Raw genomic sequence first — 23,397 nt, forward strand, 5'->3', positions numbered from 1 at the left:
TAAGTGACAAGAAAAAAGTAATGTTACCAACTCAAGTCCACAGCAGCCATGGTATTAAAACTCATAAATTAAGTCCAGAGGAATAATTATATCAAACCAACTACATTATCCCATGTTGGAGAAAATATCTGAGGTGTACTTTGAAAATGGTAATTGCAAAGAGAGGGCTTGTGACCTTATTGTTATTATTTTTAGAGGGGTGCTAGGCATGACCAAAGAAATTGAACTGACGGTATCAGCATATCAAATCTGTAACATGTACTTGGAAAAGTACCTACAAAGATTCAATGATACCTCTCAAAATTCAAGACAGATTATGGAGTTAAGCTACTTGAAAGTTATTTAATTTCAAGGTCAGTCAAAATTTTATGTGTTAATGACTATTTCAAATACCATGAGCTTATCAGACTAAAAGATACTTCTTCACTATCTGTCATAATGCCATTGATGTAAAAGTGTTCATAACAAGGTAGTAATGCACAATAATGTTTTATCTTGTTGCTAACTGGTACATGCTCTGCATCACCCAAGTAAGCCATATCAATGATCATTCAATGGTGCTTGCATAAATAATTTTGCTTTTAGTCACAACTTGCCTCCACCTGAAGATAATCACACATCTGTGTACCACTCTTATATTAGCTTATGCTGAAGGTGAAAGAACAGATGCTGAAATATTTTTCAACGTGTTGCTCTCATATAGATTTGGACTTCTCTACTGCAATAAACTAAGTCAGTAATTATTTCATAACCTGTATTTTCACTTTGATTATCATTCACCTTTGCTAGTCCCTTCCTGTGATCACAAATAAATTGAAAGAAATAATGTCTAGAGTGACATATTTTTTGTATCTTTTTCTCCTTTCTGCATACTAATCAGCAATCATTTCCCATATGAACTTGAGACAATTCATTCCTTATATGTGGGAAACTGCCAGATTCCCTATAGTGAGAGCCATCCAGGAGGTGCCATAATCCAGGCAGCCATTGGTGAGTGTGTGCTGTCAGTGGTATTCCAGCAATGAGAGCATTTTTAGAAGTCTAACTCCATCCCTTGATGGTGGCATGGTCACTAGTGTCAATGCAAGGACCACCTATGCTACTACATCATGTGTGTCCATGCTACTCCTTACACTCATGACAGGGGCTATCATAACCAGCACTGGAAGTCAAGCCCGCATCTGCATTGATCTGACCCCCTTTCTTAATCTTAACCTCAAAGAAAAAAGTCCATGAAGATAAGAAGCATCTTCTCCTACTAACATTTCAGATAAGCACTGGGATTGGTTGTTCTTTGGCAACTAATCACCAGTGCTAACCTAAAATTGTAGCAGGATTCAGTAGTGAAAAACAATTGCAATTCTGGACTTGTGATACAAATGTGAATAGTAATCTACAAAAAATGATATGCCAATATTTTAGTTTCCTAGGGAAATCTCAACACTAACAGGGTAGTGTATTGAAAGTTACTATGTAGTCCCTACAAGGCATTCAACTAAAATATATAATAATGTATGTGGGTACAAATGACATGCATTCATCACCTATGAAATTCATGAAATGGGAAATACTACAGATTATGGAATATCTTGAATCCAAGTCTATTAAATTAATTTTAAAAGAAATATGTTTATCCCCATGTTGAAACAATTATTCCATTACAAAAGTCCATCAAGTTGATACACGGTTGAAATAATTATATACTGTCTAGAATATTAATTGAATAATGATCTGGGAAAATTGTGTTCAAGATACTCATGTTTGCCTGGGATATTTTAATTTAAACCACTATGGCACTGGTTTTGTATCTGGAAAAATATTCAAACAAGGTACAACATTATTGCAGAAAAAAATAGCTTTCCATTCACGGTCAGAAGATCTCATTGCATTGTAAAATGCTATTACTGCAATGCCAAATGTTTGGGTGATAAATATGAAGAACATTGCAGTCTAATAAAAATGGGTGATTATAAAATACTTACCATAGTTGAATCCTGAAATTCCTGACAGCTTTGCTTTCCTTGGCACTTATAAGTATGAAAATCTTAGAGAAAACTAAAAAGTGGAAGGATTGATACCACTTTTTCACAAAGCTGTAACCTGATACTTAGGTAAAACCAACATATGTTGGCACAGTGGTGCACTGGTTTGCATTGTCACCTCACAGAAAGATGTTTCTCTGGATCAATTCTTGGCTGAAGTGCCTTCTTTGCAGAGTCTGCATGGGTTCCCTCCAGGTGCTGCAGTTTCCTCTCACATTCCGAAGACATGCATCTGGAGCATTTCTCCCTGGGCCTCTGCTGAAAATGGGCTCTGTCCCAGTTGGACTTTCCTGGTAAACAAATAATAAATAAATATGGAATGTCCTACAGGAGACTTATTCAACCTCAGTAAGATCTGTGATGTTAAGAACATATTATTGATGAGTGACTTTAAATATCCCACAGCTGCCTGGATGAATCTCAGTACTGATTCAAAAATTTAAAAAAAGGTATAGAAATCTTTTCATTTTACAATCTTCACCAGATATTAAATGGCACAACTTGAGGGGAAAAAGTTTTAGACTTAGTCATAACTGATAACATGAGATTTATAAAAACTGCACATTTGTAAACCTCTTACATGAGATTTATAAAAAGTTCACATTTATAAACCTCTTGACTCTTCAGATCACAACGCTACTACCTTTGACACTGCATTTGCATGTTCCATCTTTTGGCACTAAGAAATGCAACTATGGACTTATCAATTACCTTGAAGTTAAAAAAGGTTTGAAAGAAACAGACTGGTCTACCTATGGTAGAGATAAGGAGAGTGAAGTAGGTCACTTAGTCTTGGAACATTTACTGATAAAGAGTGCTGAAGAAACAACTATCATAAAGTTTAGTGCATCCTCAATCATCAAATTCCCATTTTCTGGCTTTCATCATTAATAGAATTGTATGAAAAGAAGTACAGATATTTTAAACATTATAAACAAATTCTTAACATAAATAATAAAAGGAATGTAAAAAATATAGCAAAGGAGCTGAGACTAAGGTTTAAAAAAGGCTAAGTTTGAGGCCAAAGTTGCTTTTGACACTAATAACAAAAACAAGTTTGGTTAAGTTTGAGACCAAACTTGTTTTTGACACTAACAAAAACAACTGCTGTAAATATATTAGTAATTTAACTAAATCTGAACATAGTATTAATATTGTGTATTAATAATGCTGTTAGATCCCAAAATGACGGCTAATGAATTTAATAACTACTTTTCTCTAATAGGAAAAAGTATTAAAATAAATCTCAGTTTACCCTCATTCTCACTGAATAGAATAATCTTACATGTATTGATATAGAAACAGTCTTGGAGTCCATTAAAGAAAATATATCAGCAATTCTAGTTTCTAAAATTATTACTAAAATAACTCCTATTTTGATAACCATTTTCAACAATCTACTCTGTCAAGAAATTGTTCCTAAATCTTGGAAGACTTTACATACAATCCCGATACACAGAAAATGAGCTAGATTCAATTATAATAACTATAGACCTAGCAGTGTAACTCCTATTTTAGGAAAATGTTTTAAGAACTGCATTATAGATTTGATGAATAAAGAACATCACAATCCTGTATAATTAGATATACATGAGCATGATTTTTTTTCAAGGGAAAATCTACCCTAACCAACCTGGTAGAAGTTTAGGAGATAATATGATTACAATGGCACTAGAATTGGTTCTAAAATCTGGAGTTATGTTCCTGGACTTTGATTGCTTGTTTCATGCAGCAATTGTATGATACTTTCTGAAAGGAAATGTAACAAAGTTATAACTAACTGGATAATGAATTGGTAAAATAACTGACAACAAGCAGTAATTGAACAAGGAACAGTGTCCAATTTTGCACCAGTATAAAGTAGGGTACCTCAGGGGATCAGTGCTTGGATCCTACCTATGTATTCTAATATTTGAATCATTTCCCTAAGTGATCATTGTAGGCTGGGAAAACAAGTTGATAACTACAATATTAGATTTATAATTGAATCAAAATTATATTGAAGTTATCATGTTATCTTTAGTTCAAGTTTCAAACTTAGCTAAGAACTCTGAATTGCAAGATGATATATTTTGATAAACAATGCTTAGCTTAGACATTTTGTCTTTATTCAAATTTATTGACTGATTAACAACTTCAAAGATCTTGGTGTCACTGTCAATTCAAAGTATTTATTTGGCATGCACACAGATGACGTTTGTACCAGAGCAATGAGACAATTAGATATCATGCTCAAACGTATTAGCACTAGAGATGAACAGTACATGCCTAATGTCTACGGTATATATTTGTCCAATTATATAATCTGACAGTACTTTCTGTGTACATACTTTAAAACCAACTGAAAAGTTTAGAATCTGTCCAGAGGAATTTACAACATAATCAGGAGTGCAGCACCCCCTTATGCTACACTGCATTGTCAGCAATCCATCTACCTCATGTGAGACTAGAACTTCCAGCCTTCTGCACTAAAAGTGAATGTGCTACATGTTGCACTACTGACACTCCTTAAATTGCATCGAGAAATGTGAACATCTAAAGATGTTCACACTACAATACAGGCATTACAAAGGAATATTTATACTGCCATATAAGGCCAGTGACTGAGGAAGTGTGAAAATATAAAGAACAAAATCTAGAGATTTTTGAAAGGTATGAAAAATAAATATGGACATAGAAAAGAAAGAGAGATTTGATATGGTGCAATATTTATGCAAAGGATAAAAACAAATTAATCAATAAAAAAGCAGCCTCAAAGACGTTCAAAGAGAAATACAGGCAAAGACATCCAGATATTCAAAATTTCACAATACAAAAAATAAAACATAAAAAGGGAATGTAGAACAGAAGATTAGTAAAGTAGAAGTTAAAAAAAATAGAAGCTGAAGTTATAGAATACCTGTGAAGTAAGGTATTTAGTGTAGAAAGTCTAACACAGGGTATATCACAGCTTGATGGATCACCGAGTCCCCCAAGAAAGGAGAAACTGGAGGACCAGGAGACATCTGAAGAAGAAATATGGAATGGGAAAGAAAAAGAGATTTAATATGGTGTAATATTTATGCAAAGGAGAAATGAAAACTAATCAATACAAAAAGAGCAGCACCAAAGATATATGAAGAGAAATAAAGGCAAAGGCATCCAGATATGTAACATTTTACAATACAAAAAAAAATAAGAAAACAAAGAAGAAAAGTAGAAAAGAGGATTAGTAATGGAGAAGTTAAAGGAATAGATCTTCTACACTAAATCCTTCAATGTGTGGGTAATCCATAACCTCAGCTTTTAACTGATAATACCACATCAGGATAGAGCAATGGATCCCCTAATTAGGGAGAAACCAGTGGAGTGGAAAACATCTGATCAGTTATCATATGAAGATACTTAGGAACCCTCAAGTAGGAAGCCAGTACAAAAGTTCAGTTGGAGTTGCACAGCAAGAGAAGGAACAGGAAACTGTGGCAACTCTGATGCAGTCAGTGCTGGGGAGTGAAAGGCCGGTGAGTTCCCATATGAAAGAGCAATGGATGACAGGATGAAACTGAAGAGAATGTGCCACTGGCAGATGCTCTGGAACTTTCTGTAGAATGTCTGCATGAAATGGAAAACAAAGAATGTGCCCTCAGTTTAGAAGAAAATGATTTAAGAGAAGAGTTGTTTGATTTAATAAAGAAGGACAGACATATTAAGATCAATGAAAGAAATAGACTACAGAAAGTCAATAAAACCCAAAAAGTTAGAAGTTTGATAAAACAAATGAACACAGTAATTAGGACTGTTCATAGAAATTCATGCAAATAACAGAAGTAAATAGGATATATTACTGTGCATCTAAATTAATAACAGATAAAATCTTACCACAAAAGCACAGGATAGTAAGGGATGGGAAGGAGAGAAATTGAATGCCATCATGGAAGTGCCAAACAGAGAAAACTATAAAGTAATTAAGACAAGTGATGTCAATGTTAGAAGAGTACAGAAGAGGGAACAGATCAACAAAAGTACCCAGAAAGACAGTCGTCACAAAACTGAGTTTTAGAACAGATCAGGCTCTATCATGCACTATCGCAAATAATAAACTAAATATAACAGCACCAGCAGAAAAACATAGACGATATGCAGATAAATATAAAGGAAAAGTGCAAAATAAGCATTTTATTGATGACTCAAAGAATTGCGAAACAAAAGCCAAAAAGAATTGAAACACCACCAAAAAAGAAAAAGAAATAGACACATTTTGGACAAATATCTATGAAGATCCTGTGAAACATAACAAAGATGGTGAATAGATAGCTGTAAAAGAAAGAATAGGAAGTTCAAATGTACAGGATATGAAATGGAATGAAGTAATGGTCGGAGAAATTGAAACAAAGTTAAGAAAAGCTCCTAATTGGGAAACACCAGGCCCAGATACAGTACCTAACATCTGGTTAAAAGTATTATCATCTCAACATGAAGATTTAGCCATGAGTAACAACTATTTATATTCGCACCCCAAACAGACATCAACCTGGTTAACAATAGGAAAAACAATATTCCTGCTTAACAGTGAACCTGCAAGCTATCCTAAAAATTATAGACTAATAACTTGCCTTCTGATGATGTATAAACTATACATTGGAATTGATGCCGACAGTGTTTATAGTCATTTAGAAGAAAACTCAGTTATGGCAATAGAACAAAAGGGTAATGAAAAAAGTCATATGGAACAAAAGATCATTTGTTGTTAAATAAAGTCATAATGAATAACTGTAAAAAGGGGAAGAATCTAAATATGGCACAGGCTACAAAAAAGTATTTGACAGTATCCCACATTCGTGGATAAAAGAGTGCTTAAAAATGAATGATACGTGCTATACTGATGGATTACATTACAGTGACCATGAATCAGTAGCAAACCACTTTGCAGTTAGGCTGTGACAAAGGACAAATTATCATTCCAGGGATGAAAATTCACAGGAGGATATTCCATGGTGACTCTTTGCCACTGTTGCTCTTTTGTCTTGCCCTTAACCTAATATGCTCTCTACTTAACAGATTAGGTCATGGTTATAATTTGGCTCCCAGAAAACAGCCAAGTTTAAAGACTTCTCATCTTTTTTTTTTTTTTGTTTTTTGTGGATTATTTAAAACTGTATAGTTCATCAGCACAACTGCAAGTGGTCAAAACTTGTTCAGATGATATAAGAATGTCATTCGGTCTTGATAAATGTGCAAAAGCAACCTTTAAAGCAGGAAGGCTGCAGTAGCAAGAAAACACCAGCCTGGGACAGGAATGTCATATAAAATAACTTGAGCAAGAGGGAGTGTATACATATTTGGTAATTGATGAAGTATCAATAATAAAATATGAACAAATGTGAATAAAACTTGGTAAGGAATATTTTAGAAGACTAAAATTAATACTGAAAACAGTGCTGACATCTAGGAACAAAGTCCAAGCTATAAACCAATTTGCTTTTACTGTCTGGTTGCAAAAGGTGTTTGGTTGGACAGAAAAACAAGAAGGATGCTTCATGATTATCAAATGATTTATAAAAATATATATATTCACCATTTTGAAGGAGGTATGGCCCTTCTCTAAATTGACCACATGTTTAGATCTGCAGTCGTAGGACTGCATACATATCTGCTGACCTCACAAGACCCAAATGTAAAACATGAGCAGAATAAGTCTACAATGACTTATCTGCTTAGTTTAGCAGAAGCATATTGGGGTCAAGTGAGAATGGAAACCAAATCAGGCCGTAACTGAATGTGCCAAAAAAAACAAAAACAAAAGAAAGAATATAGGGTGAAGGGTCATATGAAAAGGCATGACATGTGGAAAATGGATAAATATAGTTGCAAATATAGAAAACTCTTGGAACAATCTCATGTTGATCAGGATCAAACACAGGAATTGTTAAAGAGACATGAATTTAGACCAAAAGATGAAAGGTTACTATTGGCAGTTCAAGATAGTGGACTACATATGCATTGGTTTACATAGTCCATTGAACATGTGGGAGAAGCATTCAAATATAGGTTCTGTAAAACAGAATTGGAAACAGTTGCACATCTTGTTGCTGGTTGTGATATACTATGGCAGAAGGACTGTATAATGAAAGGCATAATAATATGGCAAGACTGTTGCGCTGGGGATTATGCAAACATTTTAATATCGAAGTAGCTGAAAAACATTGAAAACATGAGCCACAAAGCATTACAGAAAATGTTTATATCCCATGGGATCACCCATTACCAATAGTTAAAAACATAGATGTGAGAAAACCAGATATAGTCGTTCATAAAAAGAAGACAAAAGTTTGTTGTTCATTGAAATTGCTACACCCACTGACTACAGTGTCTTATGTACATAGAGACACAAGTCATAAAATCCCAGGATTTGTAGCCAGAAATGAGGGCAATGAGGAAGAAGGATAACTAGACTGTGCCAATAGTAGTAGGAGCAATGAGTCTCATAAAAAAGAATTTACAGTCATACTTAGATATGTTATCAATACATGTAACTCCATAAGAACTGCCGAAGAAGTCAATACTGGGCATATTGTAGGTGCTGCAAAGAGCATTTCTGTCTAACATCAAAGATAGAAACAATACTAATTTCATAAACTTTAGTCATACTTTCACTTGGGAATGAGGTCCATTCCCACCATGGTATTAAAAACCCAAAAGATGTGGAGAAATTAAAAAAGGGAAAATGCATATAAAGCATGCCATGACAAACAATTGCAGATAATCCATAGACTAGAGGAACATACAAGTATTTTAACTCATAGAAGCAAACTTAATATACAAATTACATTTAAAGAAAAGTAGGGTCAGAAGCTCATTTTTGTCACAGTTTATACTCATAATATTGAGTAAATTACCCACAATGATATGTAGATCAGGATCAACTATGTACATTTAAGAAAAACTTGGATAACTGAGTGAGTGATTTACCCTATGATCATGGTTGGTAGATATTGGTGTTCCTTGATTGCCTGGAGTCCTGATCACCTCACCACAGCTTATGAACAAGTTACGTGTATAGGGTAAGCCCTTGACAGTGATGTCACAAAATGGGTGGAAACATTTACTTCTGGATATGAGGCAGTAAACCAAACTTAAAATTCAAACAATGTTCCTTTACCAAATGTGTGGTAAGCCCTTATGAAGTTGAACTCATAGATTAATGACACTACAAGTTTAAAACTTACTGTTCATTTTATTTCAAGTTTCTTAATTAGCAGCTGTATTTCAAAGGCATATAAAAACATACTTGATTGTAAAGATTTATATAAAAGCTAGTAAAATGTATGTGCGCATCAATGAATCTGATAAAATAAATTACTATTTTAGTGCTTTCTATATTTTCAGAATGCATAAGAATTATATCATTTGCATATCTTTGCAGACAAGAGATAAAAATAAAACAGTATGAAATAATGCACTCCTGCTTTACAATTGCTTACCCATGCTGCTACATATCTATCTCATCATTAAAATGTCAGAATGGCAACTTGAATGAAATGTTATATGCTACAAAGGAAAGTGATATGATCTGTTTGGTCTAAAATGTAACTACAGAAATAAATATATTTTATCAGATTATGCATCTTTTGGGTGTATTAAGAGAAATATTTGCAGAAATAAAGTCAAATTAATCTAAAATTGATTTAGGTTAGAATTAACATGGGCTACTCAGATTACTTTCCAAAACTGGTTAAAATACAGTCCTGTTAAGCACCTTTCTGGCATCAGAAAGGTGCTTAACAATTGTAAGCACCCCCCCCCTGAACTGTTAAGCACTAGTAATAAGCTTAACCATGTTCAGCACCCACAAGATAAGGGTTTTGGGAGGCCATTAAAACAACTTAAACACTTCACTCTAACTTTTTTAAAAGTCTAAACAAAGTGTTGACAAGCTTCTTGATGCTTTTCTTCGGTGGCCACTCTCTGTGTTGTAGTGGGGCATGTACTATTACTTTCTAATTTATAGAACACTTACTATTATTGTATTAATTCTCCCCCTATGTTTTGTGGTAAATGTGAGCAGGTAAAGCTCTTTGCATTACAAAGAACTATGATCAGATCCTTCTGGTCAGAACATTTGTTTTCAACATGGATGTCAAGATTCACCTCTCAAACAATGCATCTATGTTGCAAACCCATTAAGTTGTTATTCTGATTGGAGACCCAGTCATAATCCTTTATATTTTAGTATTTTTATCTCTATTAGTAACATTTTTTCTTCTGATTGCAGTATGTGAAAAAAGGACAGAGGACATTAAAATGATATTATTCAGAGTAGCACCTGTTAAAAAATAATTAATCATTATGTGAATGTGGAGTACTGACTTTAGCTTATGACAGTGTGTGCCTCACAGGAAAAAGAGAAGACAGAACACATACCACTTCAGTGCTAATCATACCTGTGAAATGCATAGATTGTAAGCACATTTTATTTTCTTATAGCATACTTGCAAGGACTCATATTATAGAAGTTAACTCAAATTTTTTAAAGGAAGCCTCCCTTTAGCTTGAAACTAATAAATTAATGTTTTTCAGGCTTAGAAGACATTAACTATCTTGCATGATTTTGTGAATTAATCTCTGCTATGTAAATTACATCAGTTTCAAAGAGATAAGAAAATGGATGGATAGTCTGGAAAATATAAATTGCAAGGGCATGTAAAATATTTTAACTTTCCCAGAAAAACTGGAGTGAAAAATAAAAGTACTTTGTTTTTCTGTAACCTGTCATGTCACAATTGTAGGAAACCACCAGGTCTAATTTTTGCCTCACAACTAGAAAAGACAGTACTGTTGCATCTCATACTTTCAGTTTATTTATTTATTATTTGCCAGCATATACATGGACAAAATCTTAGAGCAGAGCACATGTGAATGTATATCATAGTACCTGCTGCTCAAAGCTGCCAAAGGAAGACATATGAGAAAAATGAGTCATAAATTAAAATCAGATGACTGTACTATGTAAAGTAATGTCTTCAACATCTCAAAGAGTATATTACAATCCAGACATTTTGTTTTTTGTAACAACAAGAAAAAAATTAATGCTCAACAAAGTGTGCCATATGAACTGGTTTTCCAAGATAGGTTTTCCAAAAGCTAAATATAAAGAAATGTTTTCAAACATTTCCATTACTATACATAAATCATGTTTTCAGTCTTTGCCTGTAACAATTATAATTCAAGGCATTCCTGACAATTAAGGACATTTTCTCTAAGTCACTGTAAATCTTTGAGAGCAGAGACATAAAATCAAACCATATGTCTGCTTACACACAGAGAGACTCTTACTTATATATATTCTTTCTTATCTTTGGTTGGAAAAAGAATGAATGTGGCAAATGAACTAAAGTTTATTTTCAAATATTTTCATGCAGTTTTTAGAAACATCTAGACTGTTTCATTTTAACATAATGAATTTTAGATGTATTACTAACTTGGTTACTTGACAGGTGGTTTAAAATTATAATCTGACACATCAATGGCCTCCAGACACGCTTCTGGTAAGATATAAAACATCTGAATATTTGGTCAGTGGTTTTCATAGTTGTAAATACAGGAATATATGACAAAAGGGCTTAAACATTTTAGATTTTACATGTTGAAAGAAAAAACAATGTCACTGGCAGTGTGTTTGATTATGTAATATGCTAACATGTTGTTTGAATATGCAAGTTTGATATCTTCTACTTCCATTTGCCTACTATGTAGACTTTTAAACTTTTGAGTTGTTGAATGTTATTTTTCTTTGATCCAAAAATAAAAATAAGGGGGTTGGCCAATAAAGATTTGCAATTTTACTGTTAACACTGACATTCCATTTGTGGTATACTGTTTTCAAATATAAAGTACTCTAGGAAGAAAGGTAAGATTATGAGACATTGCTTATGCTATAAAGTATTACTTTAGAGTTGGTGATTCACTAGCACAGGAAATAATTGCATCTGTTGTATTCTTTATGCATATTTGCATGACATTGTGAAGTTATAAATTGAATATTTTCTGTATGGTTTTCTTTGTGGTAGCTGTGGGATGTTATCCTCACCCTCACATACTGACACACTTGCAGTCACAAAACTATTTGGAAGCTTGAACTGTGAAGAATGACTAGTTTCTTAAAGTGATAATTTAAAGTTTGCATTTTAATGCAGTTATTTTTTATTTTATACAGCAATTCTTAATGCACATGCTAATGTCCTTTTATAACATTTGAACAAAGGATTTAATTGCAAGGTTGTAGGATTATGAGATTATTTATAGAATATAACAATAATTCAGGTATATTTAGGATATGTTTCTTAGAAACAATATGCATATGCAATACTGTTAGAAATATGTATTTCTGAGTGTTAAACAATTAATCAAAATGTTTTACATATCCTGGCAAATGCAATAAAAAGGAAATAATGTTGTTTTGTTGATTATCCAAAAGAGCCCTTAAATATTTGTAAAATAAACATATATATATATATATATATATATATATATATATATATATATATATATATATATATCATCAAATTAAAATAAATAAATAAATACATTTTGGATTTTTTATTGCTTATTCAATAAAGACAAGATTATTCTGTTCTCTTTAAGAGTTACGCTTTTACATACTGCATTTGCTGACTCAAAAAAAGGAAATGATTACCTTATGGGTTACGTCTATACAATGGAATTTTACTCTGACATTTTAAATGAAATACTTATAGAATATCTGCCATAAAGCTACAAAGAAGGTTCATGGTAGTAGTTTGCAAACATAAGGTACACCAGACATTAATATTGAGTATGCTGAGTAATGTAGAGACCAACTAGATTTTAGAACAGTATTTTTGCATAGAGGAAGAAATATGCATATGTAACTGCTGAAGTTCAAAATAATTTATTTTTATAGATGCTGTTTTGAGTAAATCTACATGCGTTCCTATTGTCATAAAAATGTACATCCTAGGTGAACTGGGAGCAGTGGTAAATTAAATTAATTGGCATTATAGGAAGGACAGGTTTGTTTATATGTATCTATACATGCCAACCCTGGCTATCTACACCCATAGTTCCCCAGAGACCATAGCTAGCACCTTTAATAACTTTTTCACTGAAACAATTCAATCCCTAGCAAATCAACTAACCCCCTCTAACTTAAACCACATGCCTAATCTACCCAATGATCACCCCAAATTTAGCTTCCAACCAATATCTACTAGTTTTATCAAAACACTTCTAAAAAAACTAAAACCTACCACCCTCGCTGCTTACTTCCTCCCTGCAGAGTACCTACAAATAACTGCAGATGCCATTTCATATCCCATATCTATCCTCATCAACAGAACCTTATCCGAAAATGCTATCCCCTCCCTCTGGAAAATATCTCACGTCATCCCACTCCATAAAGGTGGTAACTCCTCAGACATATCCAACTATAGACCCATTGTCATTCTTTCCCCACTAGCCAAAATAATGGAGAAATGTGTACACATGCAACTAATGCAATACCTTGCACATAATAACTTACTATCTAACTCCCAGCATGGTTTCAGGCCATACCACAGTACCACCTCAGCCCTCCTTTCCTTTACTACTGCCATAAACCAAAACAGGAATGAGAATAGGCTAACCTCCACTCTCTTTCTTGACCTATCAAAAGCCTTTGACATGGTCAACCATGAACTTCTCATTCTTTCACTAAAATCTATTTCCCTCAACAATCCTGCTATCCGGTGGTTCCAGTACTACCTGACTGGTAGACAACACATGGTACTATTGCAGGGCAAACTCTCCAGCCAGCTACCCCTCACACTTGGTGTCCCTCAAGGGTCCATACTAGGTCCACTAATCTTCTCTTTTTTTATCAACAACCTTTACACTGCTATCCCTAAAGTTACCTGTGTTCAATATGCATATGATTCCACTCTGATATGCTCACCACCTCCCCATCTGAACTGCAAACCTGAAGCCCAAATACATTTAACACTCTCAAGAACTGGCTCACCAACCAATGCCTACTTCTGAACCCCAATAAAACTAAACTTCTACTCTTCTCCCTCACTAGTAGATCTACCACACTTTCATTCGTTGTCACATCTAACAATGGTACCACTATTTCCCCAGATCATCACACCAAACTGCTAGGGGTTATCATAGAAAATAATCTCAAATTTGACCTTCAGGTCAACAAAACCATACAGACCATCAATAAGAAGCTTGGATCACTGTAGAGAAACAAGACATTTTTAACCCCACTGGCTAGGACTGCAATCGCCCGATCACATTTACTCTCTACTCTTTTATATGCCTCATCTGTACTCTCAAACCTCAACAAATCTGAACTAGGTAAGCTGTCTTATAGCTACAATCATATTCCCAGATTCGCCACTGACTCCACCTATATAATCCACCACTGCCAGAACCTTAAACAACTAGAGTAGCTAGAACTGCCCAGCTTAATTCAATTCAATCAACTCTTAATAGCGCACAAAATGTTGTACCACCCCGAGGATACCCCCTCACTTAAAAATATTATTAAGCCATATAGCAACCTGAGATCCCTACGGTCAGCCGATAAACTACTATCTCAAACCCACAAAGCTAATAGCTCTGCTGGTGAATCCCTGTTTGCCACCTTCGTTGGCAAAACCTGGACTTCGTTGCCAAACTATATACCCCTACAATCCTCCAAAAGTCTCTTCAAAAAAACCTCAAACAGTATCTGAAAGTGAATTGGCTATGCCCATGTACCAACCCTGATTAAGTTATAAACTGAAAGCATATTCTGTAATTATCATAACTTGTAACTACGTCACCAAGCTCTGCTTCCAGTCTGATGCCTCTTACTTTTAATTGTGTCTGTCCATGAGAACTGTGAGTCCCTACTTGGGAACACTACTAAGCCATTGTATATAATCACTTTATTTTTATAATTGTTTGCTAACTTCTGTGTAATCTATGTAAGTTTGTCTATGTGGAGCTTTTCTCCCCCGGCCTCCGCTGAAAATGGACATGTATCCAGTCGGACTATCCTGGTAAACAAATGTAAAATAAATAAATATAAAATAAATATAGTATTACATATAACTATTTTTCAGTATTCTTTTGTAAGATAAATGGTAATAATGAAAACAGGCATATCCCCAGAACCATGTGAAAGATAACTGCAATCAGAGTACAGAAAAAACTTCACTGATCTCTGCGTAAAACAAAAGACATACTGAGGGTTAGTCTGACATATGCCACAGAAAAAAGGCTAGGAAATTGCCAAAACTGAACCAGATTCTAGTCAAAGTTGAATTTTATATCAGATAAATCAGTAGTGATGAAAAAACAAAAGGTTATAATAGGAAGACATTTTGATTATTTTTGTTATTCATTCACTGGAGTTAAGATCTAAACAGGTAAACCAGGGTAAGATGTTTTCTGGCTGAAATTTGTAATACTGTTTTTTTGTGTGTGTGTGCTTACAGTAAAACTCAAGGAAACACATTGCATGAGTGCTATTGCCTAATCAGTCATTGCACTTCTGATTTAATGTTCATTGTTACTTCTCAGTGCTGATCTGAGGATGAGGATGATTAGATGGCTATCCAACACACATCTGGCTCAGATCTCTTGTACCCTCTTTTCTGAGTAAATCCATCTATCCCTCCACAACCCCTTTTCTTATTTTATCACATGAGGGTGGGGTGTCACTTCAGTGACAACCATCTAGAGCCAAGGTTCAAACCAACGGGTGGCTAGCATTAGAAGTTAATTCATAAAAACAGGGATATAAATTAGGTGAACCCTTAAGCAGAGAAATGGAGCACTGAAGCACCAGTGTAAAAACAGATTACAAGTAGAATTATTTTAGACGTTGCTTTTATGCAAGCAAAGACTGAAAATATAATTGTGTTCTGTGAAATTATTTCAGACATCATGCTGCAGTATAAGATAAGGGTTTTAAGATGCAGTGTAAAAAAAGACATTGCTGGGGAAGTATAGTTAGAAACATTGTAGGGGCAGATAATAGATTGCTATTAGGCTTTGACCTTGCTTTATAAAAAGGTCTGTATGAGTGGAGTGTTGTCAAGCATAAGGACTTTTACTGGACTGAGTGCATGAGAAATTTGAATAGAAATGGAGATACATCCAGAAATATGGCAAAGTGAGATGACAGCTGAATTAAGATAGATTATGTTTTATATAAGGTTTTAATAACGTTTTAATAATATTTAAATAAGAAATGGATTTTATGTATTTATGCATTAATAGAGGACTGTAACTTTAAATAGATTACAAAATGAGTTAATTAACTAATTGGTTTAGTATTTAAAGTTTGCTGTGGTTGTCTTTGTTTGTCTGAAGAAGTTAGAGCACTGTCTCTGACGAAAGCACTCACATTAAAGGTTGTAAAACAATTTTTTGGATCCGCTCTTTTATCTGCAAAGCCATTTTTTGTTCTTTTTAATAGTTCATTTGTTTTTTGATTTGTTTGGTCAATACAATGGCTAGAGGAGTAGGAGTGGCCTCACAGTCCTTGTTTTCTCAACAAGACAACACTACATCTAATACTTCGGGTAGTTTTTCTGAAGCGAACACCGTGGAGAACTTAACTGCTCTCGTGCAGAGACTGCTTGAGAGAGTGGATACTTTAACGCAGAAAGTCAATAATCAAAGGACTAATTTAACCTCAACCACTTCAACTACTAACATTCTAAGCACTGATGGTCAGTCCACGTTATATTCAGAGATTTCAAGTGGAACACCGAGGACTCTAGCTCAACATACTAGTCCCTCGCAGTCAAATAATGCTGGCTTGGGTAATGTTGGACTAACACAACAGCCGGTAAGAGATTGTTCAATTCCAATAATGGCTGAATATTTACAAGTGCCTTCATTCTTTAATAATAATACATCAAATAATATACAACAAGGGGCTAATAGTATAACTTCTATTATGGCAAACCTTAATGCATTTGATCACAAGTTATTTAAATATCGTAAATTACAGCTTGAAGTTTCATACTTCAAAGAATGTATTGCAAGAAAGATTATCCCTAAAGGTCTACGTCAGTGGCGCTACCCTGTGGGTTTAATTAAGAATTCATCTTTCCATCATGAGTTGTTAACATTATTTGACCATCAAGGGTTTGAATTTTTAAATTTATTAATCAAACATTATGAACTTCAACTTGAGGTTTTGAAAACTGAAAGTGAATCGGTAGAGCAAACAATAGTGACTGACACTGATTTTCCTAGATAACCATTTGAATATAACCAGTTTTTTTCTAGCATTGAAGCCAGTATGAACAGAGCATTAGATATCAAAAAGAAAAAATATCAATCGTGATGTCAGTGATTATTCCAAAAGCAACGCCTACCCACCACCTCCAGAAGTTCCAGCACATTTAACCAATCAAATTAACTTTATCAACCAACACCCACTTGATGACGCTAACAGCGACAATCAAGTTAGTGAAGCTGAAGATTATGTTAATGCTCAAGTTGGGCCAGCTACTTTGAGACGTAGTGAAATAATTCAAAATAATGCACAAAACAATGTCCAATTTAACCATTATAACCAACAAAGCGAGGTAGGCAACAACATTAATAATGGAACTGGACAGCAGGGTTTTCAGGCAGCTCGAGGGAACCAGCGGAACCAACAGAACCAGCAGAACAACACAAACCAAGCCCGGAGAAGGAAACAACAGAACAGGCGGAGGAGATGAATAAGCATGGCCAACCTGCTGCACAAATACATGTAAGTGTGGAGGGAGACTAAAATTTATAATTTTACCTCCGTGATCGTAACTGATGTCATGGTCAAAACACTTGCTAAAGGACTCTCCTATGTACCCGATAGGAGAGCAGATTTTGTAAAAACTATCATTGACTTAAAGTTATTTGTGCGTAAATTGAATCTTACTGTTTTAATAGGTATAAATTCATCTCTTACCAATACTCTAAGGGTTTCCTGTTTGTTTAATCCGCCATTGAATGAATCTTTAGCAACATTTGAAAAAATGTGTGAGGTTGATTTTAGAGCATTAAATAACTTGTTTTATCAGCAAAACTCTAAAGATCCACACAAGAATATCTCTGATGAAGAACTGGAAGTAATTAATTTATTAAATGTTTTTAATATTAGAGTAATGAAGCCGGATAAAGGTGGGGGTCTGGTGTTTATGAATACAAGTGATTATATTAATAAAATGTGTGAATATTTAGACACGAATGTGTATGAGAAAGTTAGTATCAATGAAGTGCATGGAGCTTATCGAAGAATTAATGTTATATTGCAGGATTTATTCTTGGAGGGCAGTATTGATATAGATACATACCATTACTTGCTGATGTTAGCCCCAAGAATCCCAGCTCTTTTTGGGTCTCCAAAGATTCATAAAAATAGTAAAACCCCCCCATTCAGACCGATAGTAGATGGGCAAGGGTCTGTAACTTATGCTAGTGCTAAGTTCATTGATCATAAATTAAAACCATTGATCAAAAGCAAACCCCAAATCTGTCATGACTCTTGGAGCTTCCTTGATAACATTAATAATCTTGAATTTAAAAATGACTACATCTTTTTAACAGTTGACATAAAGGACCTTTATACGGTCATCCCTCAAACATTGGGAGTTGAATGGGTTAGGGAGTTTCTAACCATCAAAGGTATGGATGAGAATGATATCTATGTGGTTGAAACTCTCCTTGATATAGTTTTATTGAATAATTATATGTGTTTTAATGGTGACATATATTTACAAAAACCAGGGGTCGTGATGGGCTCTCCCTGTGGAGGGAGTTTCGCGAACTGTGTCATGGCATATTGGGAGAGAAGATTACTATTCAATAACCCACTTTTTAAGACCCATGTGATTTGGTATACTAGATACCCGGATGACATGTGTTTTATATGGGAGGGAGAAATAGCTATTATTGAGACTTTTATTGAAACCATGACTCAGATGACTAATTTTCTGAAATTTACTTTTCAAATAGAAGCAGAATCCATCAATTTCTTTGATGTCAGACTAACTAAAGATGCAGTCCATAACAGATATAGGAGTACCATATACTGCAAGCCCACATATTCAAATGCATTTTTGCATTTTACGAGTCGTCATCCACATTATCAGAAGAAAGCAGTGGTGAAGGGGCAAGCGGTTAGAGCCGCAAGAATGGTGGAAGATAATGATGATTATAGAGCTGAATGTGAACTTTTAATCACTATGTCCCTACGGCGAGGGTATCCAGACAATTTTCTTAATCGTATTTTTCAGGAAGTTGATTCTAAATGAATATCAGGGCATTTTAAACCTATACTTCAGAAAGGTTACGATGTTTATCAATATGATAACACTATACAAACTGCAAGCAACAGTGATAACACGTCCAATATTGGAAACAATTTCTTAATTACTTATTCTATGGATGCCCCATTTATTAGGAACATCATAATTAAAAACTGGGGTATAATTGCTGCGGACAGTAATTTAAATAAAGTGTTGGGGCTAGACCCCAAGTTAACCTATAGAAGGGGACCTAATATCAAATGCTTATTGGAAATGCAGAAAAAAGGATACAAAATGAATACTGGAATGAGTAAATGCAGTTGTTGTGCACAGTGTAAATTCATAAAAACAGGCAACAGATTGAATATTAAGGGTAAGAATTACACTATTAAAGACAAATACAATTGCCATTCTAAGGGAGTGGTATATGTGGCCTTATGCGGACTATGTAATGCATACTATATAGGAAAAACAGAAAGAAAGATCAAACAACATATATATGAACATCAGTATAGTATAGGTAAGAAAATGATTACAAATGCACTGGCCAAACATATTATTGAAAACCCAACACATAATTTTCATTTTGCAGTATTAGACCAGGTGGTACAAGACATGAGAGGTGGACCGTGGGAATTAAAATTGGAGGAAAAGTAGCTTATGTGGCAAATTCGTACCTCAGCATATATTCCACTAGGCCTGAATGAATATGTATCTTTAAAATGCATCCTAAAGCTTAAAGCACTTGTTAGATAACAGCCTTTATAAATAACCTCTTTTTTCATCATACTGGTAAATAAAGTATTGATGGACATAACACATGTTGTTCATCAAATTACTAGGTTTTTAAGTTACTCATAAATAACATATATAATAATATTAACTTTTTATCTAAGGCTTATATACATGGTTTTTATACATTTTTGTGTATATAATGCGTTTTCAGTATCCACATTGATTTATGGTTTCATTAATTGCTTTTAACATACATATTTATATTTTATATAAGGTTTTAATAACGTTTTAATAATGCTTAAATAAGAAATGGATTTTATGTATTTATGCATTAATAGAGGACTGTAACTTTAAATAGATTACAAAATGAGTTAATTAAATAATTGATTTAGTATTTAAAGTTTGCTGTGGTTGTCTTTGTTTGTCTGAAGATGTTAGAGCACTGTCTCTGATGAAAGCGCTCACATTAAAGGTTGCAAAACAATTTTTTGGATCCTCTCTTTTATCTGCAAAACCATTTTTCGTTCTTTTTAGTAGTTCGTTTGTTTTTGAATTAAGATAGATAACTTTATAAGATAATGTAATAGTCAGCTAATTATAACTATATTTCAAAAGAACCACCTAAACTGAGAATTGCTGATTTTGTACTTCATATGTACAATATATATGTCTTACTTTCCAACCTCTTAATACAAGAATTCTGGACAAAACTAAAAGTAATGGCGGGACAAAGACCCAACTGTGGTGACAATTTTAAATATTGCTCTAATAAACTGATACAGGTGACAGAATAATAGGCTTTGCATTAGGTTACCCCCACCACACCACCTTACTCATGCGCTAATCCTAACCCTACCCCCAACTCCGGCCTATAACCTTAACCTTACGCATTATGTTACTAAAAACATTTTCCCTAAAAGTGCTGCTAATAAAGATAAAAGGACACAGAACACCCACAACAGCAATCAGGCACAACACCAAATCTATCCCCCTTGCCTAGCCATATCCCTAATCCACCATAACCCATGAACACTTACACATATACAATATACGTTACACACTTAACACAGATTTGCACATTTTCATAATCAACACCTTTTCAGTCAAACATTCATTTTTCTGCACACTCCTACATAGCTACACTATATAAAGTTTGAATTTAAACAAATGTGATTCTCAGAAATGTGCAGTCACACATTTGTGCTGCCACTCGTTTTTATCACTTATTTGTGCTTCTCACAATTGTATTGTCTACCAAATGAATGACAACCATTTATGTATGTGTGTAAGTGTGTGTGTGTGTGTGTGTGTGTGTGTGTGTGTGTGTGTGTGTGTGTGTGTGTGTGTGTGTGTATATATATATATATATATATATATATATATATATATATATATATATATATATGGGTCTATATTAGAACACCGAACATTTAAAATGTTGAGTGTTCGAATATCGACCCATTTTCAGCGAACACTGAAAATATCGAAGAAGCAGAAAACCAAATTCTTTCCTAGGGAAAGAATGTGGTTGCCCGTTTCTGTTGCTTCGGTATTTTCAGCGCTCTGTCAGAAAGTTACGGGTCGGGTTCAGGTAAGTGTGCGATTGAGTGCAGGTTAGGCATGTGTGCGATTGTGTGGACAAGAGGGTTCGGGCAGGTTAGGTGAGTTAGGGTTAGGGCGCGGGTTAGGTATGTGTGCGATTGTGTCGACATGAGGGTTAGGGCGGAATAGTTGAGTTAGGGTTAGGGCGCGGGTGAGGTGAGTGTGCAATAGTGACAGACCTTAGGGTTAGGGTTTGGGTTAACATAAGTGGATAGTTAGTGGTGTGTGTGTATATGGTGTGCATATAGTTTAGTGTAGGGTTAGGTGTAAGATTTTAGGTGTATATGTGTGGATTGCTGTTTGTTTGGTGTGCTTGTGTTGTGTGTATGTGTTTTGGAACAGCAAATTTTTTCCCTAGGAAACAATTCACTGTTCTGAACGTTCTATGTTTGGTATTTTCGATTGGTAGGGTTCGGTATTAGAACACTCAACATTTTGAATGTTCAGTGTTCTAATATAGACCCTATATATATATATATACATATCTTACATTTTATTCTAATGAAAAACTTAGTACTGAATAAGCAAAACTATTAATCTCACTATAGCTATTTCTTAATTATTGTATTGTATGGCACTTTGATCATTCCAACAATACTTCATAAGTTCAAAAGACATATTTCTAATAACTTTGTTTCTGTATTTGTCAGCATTATTGAACTGTAAAGCTGGATTTTGTTTTCATAAGTATGCAATGTACTTATATAGAACATTACAAACTCTGCTTTCACGTCAGGTATGCATATATTATCAAGTTCATGGCCTTAAATGCAATCTTCCAGTAATTCCAAACAAAATGTATGATGTAAATCTAACACAAGATACAAGTTCATACTGGATTAAACAAATACCTTGGATTATTCCAGTATTCAGTTTGTTTATAACCTGTCACTCTGATTAGTGACAGATTTATATATACTTTCAGTGTAATAGTAACATATACACATATTTTTATTAGCATGACTAAACTCTAACATGTAGATTGCCAAACTTGCATTACACATTGAAATATATTACATGTTTTTAAATATGTTTAAATATGGTTGGTCCCATAAATTTAAAAGAAAGCTTTTCGTTGTCTAATATAAAACAGACTGTGATGAATCTATAATAATATCATGTTAAAAATTTATCTAAAATTGCAGCATCTCTCCCTTTTACATTAATAGAAATGTAGTACAGTCATCTTGATACAAAGGTTAAAATCATGCTATTCAGATTAGAGTATGCTTGTTACTTTCATCGGCCTTTTATAAGCCGAGTTGGAAAAGCACGGCAAAAATGTCTTTGTTTAGATAAAAGTTGTAGGGCTTATGAATAATGCACATTTTTAGAAACTCATAATCTGTTACCACTTAGAAAATTACATTTATTGCAATATCATTTTTAAAGGGTGAAGAAAGTACTTTTATGGTTACAACCCATCCAAAATTTATTACAAAAACAGTTTCTAAAGAACTGCAGTGCTTTGTCCATCTGTAAATGGACGCATTTTTGATGTGTCAGTGCTAACATATAATTCCCCTTTGCAAATGTATTATTAAATGCATTGTTATTAAAATAAAGATGCTAAACTTTCTCTCCTAACAATGCAAGCGTATTGCTTATTATTTATTCCACTACAGTTCTTAGCCCCTTTAAACATAATCAGCCCTCCTAACCTGAGTCTCTGAACCCATTTCAGTTTGTTTTTTTGTTTCACCAATTGTATAAGCTGCCAATGA

Source organism: Protopterus annectens, chromosome 6.part0 (assembly GCF_019279795.1).
Source record: "Protopterus annectens isolate FY-2018-M chromosome 6.part0, PAN1.0, whole genome shotgun sequence".
Lineage (NCBI taxonomy): Eukaryota > Metazoa > Chordata > Ceratodontiformes > Protopteridae > Protopterus > Protopterus annectens.